Genomic DNA, 11,795 nt, shown 5'->3' on the forward strand with positions numbered 1-11,795 from the left:
GAGATTAAGCGATTCAGCCCAGAGGGATATCAACAGACATCTTTGTGATAATGGAAGTGTGTTTATGCTAGTCAATGTTTTAAAGCCGTTAAAAATATTTCATTTTCCGGTATTAACAAGGACTAATTATGTATCTTTTATGAATAATGAACTACATATTTGTGATATGTTCACGTGCCGCAAAATATACATATAATTATATTGAATTATATGGATACAAATACTTGTTTCAACTCGAATAAAATTTTCTCTCGTATCTAAGTTGTATTACACATTTTTAAACATTAACCCCATTAAAATCTAGAATTATCTAAATCATAACAGTAATAATATCTTAACAAATACAAAACTATATAATTAAATCAGCATTTCTTGAAATTCACGCTGTAGTAATATTTGCTAAAATTCTGCCTTTGAAAGTTTCGTAATGTGCTTAAATAAGCTTAATATCATTTAAATTAATTATTTCAATATCCTGATTTTATCAATTACTTAACGTTCTTGTTAGTGGTAGACTTAGTGAAAATAGACGTTATCGCATTTTATTTGAAAACAATAGCTAGCTGCTATCCAATAATTAAGTAAAGTTTGAATTAATTAAAATTTCACTGATTTAATACTAGCTTTCACCCACGACTTTTCCCGTTTGTGTGAGGGAGGAGGTGCTAGGTACTCTTATGTCTTTTTTGCACCCCTGACAATGTGTATGCAAAATTTTATAACTATTGATTGAGTAATTAAGTCGTGAAAACGTAACAAACAAATAAGCAAATTCACTTTTGAGTTTACTTCACTATTAGAATAAATTATAAATGTAATAAAGCGTCTGGTTAAATACTTTTGTGCTTGTATACTGAATACAGTAAAACAAACTATTTTGTTTTACCTGTAGCATAAATTATATGTATCCACAAAGATGGCCCTGCACAGTCTGCTACGAAAAGAAATAATCTTGACAAATATATTTTTTTATTACTTGTGTTCAATTTATATAGAAAAAAATAAATAGAAAAGCATTATAAATTGCAAGCAATTATTTATTTCTATGCAGAAATTTTCACCTCATGCGGGACCTATTTTCCAGCCACGGGAAGTCACAGTTAGCTATTTGTCACGTAATATGAAGCTACAAAAATTCATGAAATTGTAGTGGCTCCGGGTAAATTTACGCTATTTATATCTCACGAGGAAGCCGGCGAAGGAAGGCCAACCGCCGGCAATTTCTCCGTTGAAATAAATTCAAGAACTTCCCGACGGTGATGTTTAATCTAGAATTTTTCTTTGAATTATGTTACCTACTTGTAGTTGCGAGGGAGAAATTACAAGACTATACGTGATACGAATTTAGTGGTATAAGCTTTTATTAAATATAAAGTACAGAGTTCATAACATTATTATAATATTAGGAAATATACACGATAGTGAACTTGAAACAAAAATAAATAGGATAAGTGATAATTCAATTGCATATATAATTACCTATATGATTTAATTGTCGGAAAAGAGTACTGTGTGTCTTGTGTTCTTCTTGGTAGAATCTACATTCATTAAATTCAAATTAATCTTATAATGACGATATTTTGTTTTGACTTTGTAATTTAATTATTCGATACAATTATTTTTGTGATAAATTTTCAATGGAATTAAACGATACATTGAAAATTGTATGACACTATATAATCTTATCTCCTAAAATCATTAAGACTTTGCTAATTTTTGCTCGTACACTTTCACGCATCGTTCATTTGATTGAGTTGAAGAGTTGAAGCTTTATTCAGTGAGTGGTTCTTGGGACGTCACGTTAAGGTTTCCGGCTAAGGAATAAGTACACATTAGTTCATCTGCATATTGGAAAATAAGTCAGTTATTTTTATTATTTTAAAAAAGGCTTTGCAATATACACCTATGTAAGTACCACATTAATTTAAGACATTTAAGACGTAATTTAGGACATAATAAAATAAAATTCATTTTAAATATGATTTTAGATTAAAAATGTCTAAGTGTTATCTAGACTTTGACTAAATACCATCCAGACCGGCCTGGCAATCTAGATTCCCACTAAGATAACAATAACATAAAAGAGATAACTGAAACACAACAAGAAAGACGATAAACAGAAATTGTAATCCTAAATTTTTTATTGTGAAACTGTGCTGCTTGGAAATAAAAACATGTAGGCACACCAAAGGTGTGTGAAGATTTCAGATTAAATGAAAAAAATAATACTTTGAGCGGTAAAGTTTTTTTTTTTAAACTGGCTTAATTGGACTTAATAATCACAATAATATATTTTAAATGGGTTTTTTCCTTTGAGATATTTTGTCAACAACACTTAAGCTCAGTTCTATAAAATTTAATAATATTAAAATGTATTTAAACGTTAATTAACATTTTTTCGCTTTATTAAATTATTTAAACGACTCTTAACTTCTTATTTCCTTTGTGCAGTACGCATTTATTACTAGAATAAACATTGAAAGAGTAAATGAAATAAGTTCAGATAAAGAAGCACTACGTTTAAAAGAAAGTATTTTAAAGTACAAAGTACAATTTAAAAAAAATATTTAGTTCTACATAATTCTATCGAAAAGTAAAAGCTTCACTTCAACACTTCAACAATTTGTCAGAATTGTATGCTTTAAAAAAAAAACAAATTTTAGGATAAGGTTAGTTTGGTTTTTCATTAATGGTGCCCAAAATCGTCACAATATTTCATTGATTACCATTTCTTAATGATGAAGAACTATAAAAAAATTTGGGACTGTTTGGAGAATTTACCGTGATTCAACATTCATATTTATCTAATAAAAACTGTGATGGGACTACCTTGAAGGAACAAATTGAACTATACACAGTACATATTATAATGGTTACAGATTATTAAAAAAAACTCCACTTGAAGTCAGTTAAAATTATCTTTTACCTAGCAAAAGTATGTTTTCAAGAATAAATGATAATATGAAACTAATTTCATCCAACGTGCAACAGCAAAATGAAGTCCTGATTAAATTCAATAAAGCTGTGTTATGAGAAAACTGCATACAATGTTGATGAAAATTTAACTAAAGGTTCACAAAGTAATGTGAAATTAATAGTAAGGAAAATAGCCAACTTCGGAGATATAAGAGTGCTCAAGTGTGAGTATAAGCCAATGGGACGGCAATTCGATAAGAACAGCAGCTTTAAACGCTAAGGCACAGGGCTAACAGATTTACGTGCTTTCCGAGGCAAGGAAGTGTTAACTGCCACCTTCCCAATTTCTGGCTCGTACTGAGCATTTCTTGAGAAAAACGCAAACACTTTTATTGGCACAATCTGGTGTTTGAACCCAGGACCTTGTCATATATCACTTTATAAGCTGCTAAACCAACGAGGCAATCGAATTATTGCCACAGAGCTCCACTTATCAAATGCCTTTTTTTTTGTTTATTTTTTTTTTTACTTTCTTCGCAAATTCGTCTTCATGTAGACCGCACAGTTATTTTTAAATCGCTTGTTTATTTTGTTCCCTTATAAAACGTTCAAAATATCTCTTTACTACACTAAAACTGATACGTAAATCAGGAATAATATTTGTTATTTAATTGCAATGAAAATTTATATATAATATTCTGTAATTGATATATAAATCAAGATAATGTATCTTGCTATATTTCCGTCTATGATTTATCTTTTCCTTAAAAGTGGTTAGTGAAACTTATCTTTTAAAAGGAGATACACGTATATTCTATCAGGAAATTTACTGTAGACGTTTTTAAGATTTACGAGACCATACAAAGCTTTGGTGTATCAATTATATATTTGCTATCGCTTATAGCAAACCCAATAATTTTCTATCAATTAACATACTGCATGAATATAATTTTTGACGTAATTCTTTATAATACATTATAGATATTTTGCATTAACCACCATCTTAAACACAATAATATAGGCAATTGCAAAAACGATAATAATTTTTGTTTTATCCTGTCGTCGGCCAAATATTCTTAGAATTCGATTTGTTATATATATCAAAATAATATTGTGATATATTCAGACAATGAATTTAGAAATTTTTGAAAAAAATATATATAAAATATTATTTAATATTATTTTTAATTGTCGTAGTAATCGTGCTTTTCACAGGACTATTTAAAATAACAAAATACTCATTCACACAAAAGAGTAGGTACTTGTATATAAGAATCGTTAACAATTAATTCGATTTAAAAAATATGCAATAATTTAAATTTTTTTTATTAATAATTTTCAATTATAAATTACTCAATAAAAATATCAAGATGCCCAGTGGTTAGAACATGTGAATCTTAACCGATGATCGTGGGTTCAAGTCCAGTAAAGCATTACTGAATTCTCATGAGCTTAATTTGTGTTTATAATTCATCTCATGCTCGGCGGTGAAGGAAAACTAATTTCACTAAAATGAACCCGGACAACAACCCAATCCTTTTTAGGCAGTCATAAAAAAATATTCTGAATTGATAATAAACCCCTTATTTTTGAGGTGTTTTAAAAAAAATTAGTTTAAATATTTTCTGCTACAGAAATGAAATACACTGTTTTTATTAGTTACACAAAGCCTTGTCACGTGTTATCAGCTGACAGAAAAATTGCTATGTACATGAACAGAAACATTTGAATATTATATCAATATTTGCAGTTAAGCTGAATAGTTTTCAGCTGTAGAAATATTTTTATATAGAACAGTCGGATGTCGTTTCAGGTATTTATGAGTCAATCGTGCGGTGGATGCGTCGACTTCTACGTTTTGCACGTGACTTTATTACGTAAACAGTCATAATTGGTACTAAATATTTGCATTGATCGCTTTTTAGTTCTGTTGAGCTCATTCTATCTTTTTCTCAGTATTTAATATTCATCTATCTTATATAATTCGAGGATAACATTTTTGACAAATGCCTCCGGTTTTTGTCGCGTACTAAGAAGTAAGAAACAAGAAAAAGTTCTTTTCCAAAATTGTTATGTTCAAACTATTCAATATTTATACATGAAACAAACTTGCATATAGTTTAATATATTTAATACATATTAATAGTGATATTCAGTGAATAACTGTGTTCGTATGCCACCCTAAAAAAACAATCATAAGCTTTAGGGCAAAGAGACACTATATAATGTACTCGTATTATATACAATATTTTACGACAAAATCCCACCCAGGACAGACACTTGTGTGCATGAACATGTCTGTTTGTCCTAAGTCTGGGTGTAATTATCTATATATATGTCTGTATTACAAAAGAAAAGTAGTATATGTAGTATATCAGTTGTCTGGTTTCCATAGCACAAGCTTTGTATAAGCTTAATTTGGGATCAGATGGCCGTGTGTGAAAAATGTCCCAGGATATTATTATTATTATTATTATTAATATCCAACTAAAATTCGATGGCTATTAACGATTTGGCCCTGATCCTAATAAGAAAAAGCATCTATGAAGTCTGCATCACAATACTAGCTTGCAAAAACGTGCTGCACATTGATTGTCAACTGAAAATCAAATCACTCCGAATCCGAATAACGTTTATCGATTTTATATACGGTACGGAAGTCACGTGCCCTAAAGTATTTTACTCGATATTAATATGAATGAACGTAGCCACGATATACATTAATCTCTCAACTCTAACAAGCCTTCTAGATAAGGGTACGAGCACATCCCTAGCGACCAGAACTAATGCAGGTGGTGACTAATTAGCGAGGGAAAGAGACCCATTGCTGTGTAAGTGAGAAAGATAGTGAGGTCAATCTTTCACTGTCCCATTAAGTAATCTAGCTCAAAGAAAAATTCCATGGTGAGATAATTGAATGATAAATTTGTTGTATCAATTTGTAGAACTATATTGGCAATAAATGCTTACATTATTTCATTTATTTATATAAATAGGTAAAGTTCATTTTATTCAACAAAAATAAAAACCAAGTTTCTGAATTTCTTCAAATATATATGTGAAGATTGAAATATATAAAGTATTTATTTACTTGATGGAAGGGCATAAAAATTCAGGGGGTAAATCTATAAAGATAAAAATACCTACTAATATTTCAATAAAAAAAGATTTAATTAGACATTGTTACTATCGCAAGCAAAACGGATCGTTTCTTGTATATTAACCGGCTATAAATTATGCTGTTACAGAAAATATGAAAATTATGATTACTGTCTATAAGAAAATGAGTTTAATTTTGACATCGTATGCGTATCTCAACTATTTCTATAATTGCAATCACAAAAAAACTAAACACTTGAAAAATTTCAGATCAAGCACCGCTAAAAGAAAATTAGTTTCTGCGTAGAAATTCCTAGCGACTGTACTTCCTTAAGAGTTAATATAAAAAAGTACAAAAACTGAAGCGTCCTGATTTACTATGGCTTTTGTAAAAGTAAATTCAAATAGCCTGTAAATGTCCTGGTGGGCTTAGGTCTTCTCTCTGTATGAGGAGAAGGCTTGGAGATTGTTCCACCACGCTTTGCCAATGTGAGTCGGTTGATATAATGGCAAAAACATGAACGTTTCAATACGATCCTTCACCACCGAGCACGAGATGAATAATAAGCATAAACATTAATTGAGATCATAAAATTTCAGTTGAGCTTGCCCGGATTTGAACCCGGAATCATCGGTTAAGATTTAATTGTTCTGTCCACTGGGCCATCTGGCCTCTATTGCTTTTGTAAGGAAAAATAAAACTAATAAAATGCTTCAGATAGGAATCTAATTTGTAAGATTAGCTCCTTAATATATAGAGAATGCTTTGTAATTTCAAGGTTTTTTTATTTGATTGATTTTAAATATGGCGGTGTAAAGGCCCCATGGCTTAGGTCAAATTATGAATGTATTAAATTTTCCGCTATTATGCACTTTTTTTGTTCCTAGAAAAACGCGTTGAAGCGTTTCCCCGCATTTTTTTTTTTATAAAATAGGAAGGCGGACGAGCATATGGGCCACCTGATGGTAAGTGGTCACCAACGCCCTTAGACATTGGCATAGTAAGAAATGTCAACCATCGCTTACATATCCAATGCGCCACCAACCTTGGGAACTAAGATTTTATGTCCCTTGTGCCTGTAATTACACTTTTTTTTTTTTTTATAGAATAGGAAGGCGAACGAGCATATGGGCCACCTGATGGTAAGTGGTCACCAACGCTCTTAGACATTGGCATTGTAAGAAATGACAACCATCGCTTACATATCCAATGCGCCACCAACCTTGGGAACTAAGATTTTATGTCCCTTGTGCCTGTAATTACACTGGCTCACTCACCCTTCAAACCGGAACACAACAATACCAAGTACTGCTGTTTTGCGGTAGAATATCTGATGAGTGGGTGGTACCTACCCAGACGAGCTTGCACTAAGCCCTACCACCAGTGTACATACACATGTGGCAGAATTTCAATGAAATTAGACACATGCAGGTTTCCTCAAAATGTTTTCCTTCACCGTTAAGCACGAGATGAATTATAAACACAAATTAAGCACATGAAAATTCATTGGTGCTTGCCCGGGTTTGAACCAACGATCATCGGTTAAGATTCGCGCATTCTTATCACTAGGCCATGTCGGCTTTTTTAATGGTAAATAAATCAGTTTATTATACAAAACCAAAATTTTGTTTTTTATACACTACAGTATATTAATATATATTTTTTTAACAAAAAATCTTTTCAACTTTGAAATGTGATCCTTTTGATGATGAATAATTAAAACAAAATAACATTTAAAACTAAAATAGATTGTAACAATCAATCAATCAATCAACAGCCAATCGTTGTCCACTGCTGAACATAGACCTCTCCCAAGGTGCGCCAAAGCTCTCTGCTCTCCGCCTTCCGCATCCAGTTGGTGCCCGCCACCTTCTTAAGGTCGTCGGTCCACTTGGCTGGAGGGCGCCCTACGCTGCGCTTGCCGATTCGCGGTCTCCACTCTAGGACTCGTCTGCTCCAACGGCCATCGGTCCTACGACATACGTGACCAGCCCACTGCCACTTCAGCCTGCTAATTTTGCAAGCTATGTCGGTGACTCCGGTTCTTTCCGGATAATCTCATTTCTGTTCTTATCCTTCAAAGATACTCAGAGCATAGCTCGCTCCATAGCACGCTGAGCGACTTTGAATTTGTGGACTAGTCCCGCAGTAAGTGTCCACGTTTCGGCACCGTATGTCATGGCAGGTAAGACGCATTGGTTGAAGACTTTCGTCTTCAAACATTGCGGTATAGACTAAAATAGATTGTATAGCAGCACTTAAACACATCGCAATAAAATAAATAAAACTTCAAAATTATTTAAATAAAAATAATTATAATTTAACATGATATATAAGTGTATTAATAAATATAATTCAAAATATATGTAATCTTAGTATAGAAATGAACTGCAGATTGATATATGATATTTGACTTTGTGGAATCTGAAATTTGATGTTATAAGTTTATTTTGTATATTTTCCATATATACTTCAATGAAGACTTAAAATGTCTTGAATGGGAAGGCTTGAGGCAAGCGTTTAAAGGATCACAGTAAAGTTATCAACGCATTGCAACTGTACATCCCTTTCTGTAACTCGTCTGTCAAAAAGGTCAAGCTCCAGAATTAACCAACAGGTATACAGCAGTACTAATGATAAAAATTTTAAAAGTTATTTTTTATTTTTTATTATTTATTTAATTAATTTACATAATATCCTAATTCTTCACTATTTTTATTTTCCGCGTTAAATCATATTATCATCTTTAAATTCTGGAATCCTTGACCTGCATGGTGTTCGGCCAGCCTGTTCACGATGGGTCTCTAGTCGGTTACTCTTACCCAGACGAGTTTACACAAAGCTCCATTTTCAGTTAAATTTGATGAGTATATTGTTTATAATTGAGTCGTCATGCAGCATGACCATTAATAATGACACATACAACATGAAATTCATACGTAGCTTTCAATTAACGAAAAATTTTCAATGAATAAAATTGAAACACAAATTATGTCATGTACGCCTTGACTGGTGATTATTTTACATGCGGATTTTTTTATTGATATAACGCTTTATGAAATTCATACTATCATGTATGGCTATGTTTTTAATTTCGTACGTAAATCTCAAATTTAAGTTACCTTTATCTAACGACCATCAATGTTTCCTTTGGTTTTTATATTAAGTATATAAGTGGTTTACTAATGAAAGAGGGAAGTTGGAAGTGTGTATACTCCCGTTGGTCCTGCGCCTGAACTCTTTCCAGTCATTTCTGATTGCCGTCCCATCGGATTATGAGAGTTACGAAAAATAGAGTAAACTTGTGTTTGCGCAAACACTTGTGCACTATAGTATGTCCTGTGCAGTTGGATAACCTTGAGATTGGAGTAAATCAGTCTGCAGGACATTATTATATAAGAGATTTACAAATGAGAGTCGAGTATCAACGCTCGGTCTTCTCAGATGTATGGCGTTACTTTAACAACATGAGGTTCAGATTCCAGAGAATCAGTGAAGATTAGAAAATGTGAAGAAGATTTCAGAGAAGAGTGGACACTCTTAAAGTTAAAATCCTCTCCAGCCTTTAGTTTCAATATAGTAACATTTTTGTATTGTTTTAATTTTAATGTATTTTGTTTATAAATTCTGACAGTAAATATATGAAATTATTTATTTAATAAACCAACGTACATAGATTTATTATTAACACTTTCAAATCTATACTATAATATTAGCTTATGCCGAGATTTGCCAACTTTGATAAATGCAGTCCGTAGGGAACGTCGAGCTATGAGATTATAAATAGCCGTAGCAGCTCTATATGTACATAGTTACTTTGGAAGATATTTAAATATTACCTGAATTAATTTCAAATGTGTGAATGTCTGCGCAAATTAATAAATTAAATGAATTATCAAATGATGTGTAAACTTAGCGCACGGTACACGGTAGGGGCCAACTGAGACTTCAAGCTTCAAATGAGTAAATGTAAGATTTCGAGCGTCAGATGACGACAGCTTAAGATTTGTTATTTACAGATCAATTCTCGTGAGTACCTTGGCACTCACACGATATTTTTATGCGTGATATCTTAATAAACATATGTTACAACGAGTCTGTGCTTTCATATCGATCATAACCAAAATTTTATTGAGAAAGATAAATTTTGGTATGGATGCGGACTAAATCCGGCTACAGGCTAACCTGATAGAAACCGAACAGCTGCTACGAATGTCTGTCGTATTTTATGGAGAATCATAGGCAAATAAAAATAAAGTATTATCTTATGAAAAAAGTTTTATAATTAAACAATGGTCCTCGACCTCAATATTAAAAAATATAGATATGTACTTATCCTGTTTTTGAAATATTACATTTTATATTATTTCTTATGAACTGCAAGTGATAGACAAAATGTTAAATAAATTAATGTTTTATGTTAGTTGTTTTCTTTTTTAAGTTTTAACCATAAGTATACTGAAAAAATAAATTATTTTCCGTAGAACTTGTTACACAACTCTGCTCTGGTTGCTATAACCAATCGGATTTTATGTCTCGAAATTTCAGTCGCATAGACCATTGAACGCTATAGGCTTAACATCAAATGAATAAAATATAAACCAATTGTTTTAAACCAAAATCGAACAATTAGTACTCGTCGAACAACATGAAGGCGTAGAAGGTATATTTTACCACTCATTTGCATTAGAATTACGTGTTATAATAATCCCCAAACTATTTCTGACAATTTGAAAAGACCTTTATATAGCAGTAAAAATATAAAAGAGGAATTAAAAATATTTATTGTTAAATCCATAGAAATAAATTCATTTGACAATTACATCGATAAAAATAACCTCCAGAATTTGAATACACCACCACTGTAACATCTCGGCTCTCAGAAGTAGTTTACATTAGTATAATAATTTACCGATTATGTTATACAGAAAAAAAGAATCCTTAATTAAAATAATCCTCATAAACAGTTTTGAATTTATCAAAGGTAAGTCACGTAGAAGACTCGTAACGTAAGGTAATGATATCTTACTATGTTTACCATCACAAATTTTATGACGCACATTAGCTTAGATGCGTGATGTTGTAGGAAAAACGTGACATTTTTTAGCTTCGCTCAAGTTTGATACATATTGAACTTAAAAATAAATTTACCATCGATGGTTATTAGTAGATATGACTCTTTATACTGGAATATTTTTATGGGTTAGTTTAAATAAAAAGAGAATGGTTGTCATCTCATTTTAATCTTTAATTTGAATACAAAAATAATAAATTTAGTATAAGAGTATGTGGTTCAAAATTATTTAAATTTCTCATTAAATAATATAGTAACGACACGAAAGTTATCAAGTTTCCATTAGTTGAGACTCAGCTTTAAAATGAGCTATGTGGATTAATTGCAACCCGGAGCCATTACCAAGGGCTGATTTTTTTACTAATATATTTATATATCCTGTATGGATATCAATGTTATATATTTATAATGTTTCCTTTTAATTACTTTGTCTTTAGTATTTCTATCAGACAAAAATCGTTCTTTTTTTAAATATATATTAAAGTCAAAATATCAGAGGAATTTTAGTGTAGACATGTTTTTTTGATTTAAGAAGGGTGCAAACATTTTGTCTATAACTTGCTGTTATAAGTACATAAGAAGTAATTTATACTTCTCACAGTGTCAATGTCTACCATCACTTACCATTAAGTAGCCATCTAGCTTGAAATTACAAAAGCAATAAGCTAACAATCGTATACATCATTATATATAAAAAAGACTTTA

The sequence above is a fragment of the Nymphalis io genome, chromosome 19 (genome assembly GCF_905147045.1).
Source record: "Nymphalis io chromosome 19, ilAglIoxx1.1, whole genome shotgun sequence".
In the NCBI taxonomy this organism is placed as follows: Eukaryota; Metazoa; Arthropoda; class Insecta; order Lepidoptera; family Nymphalidae; genus Nymphalis; species Nymphalis io.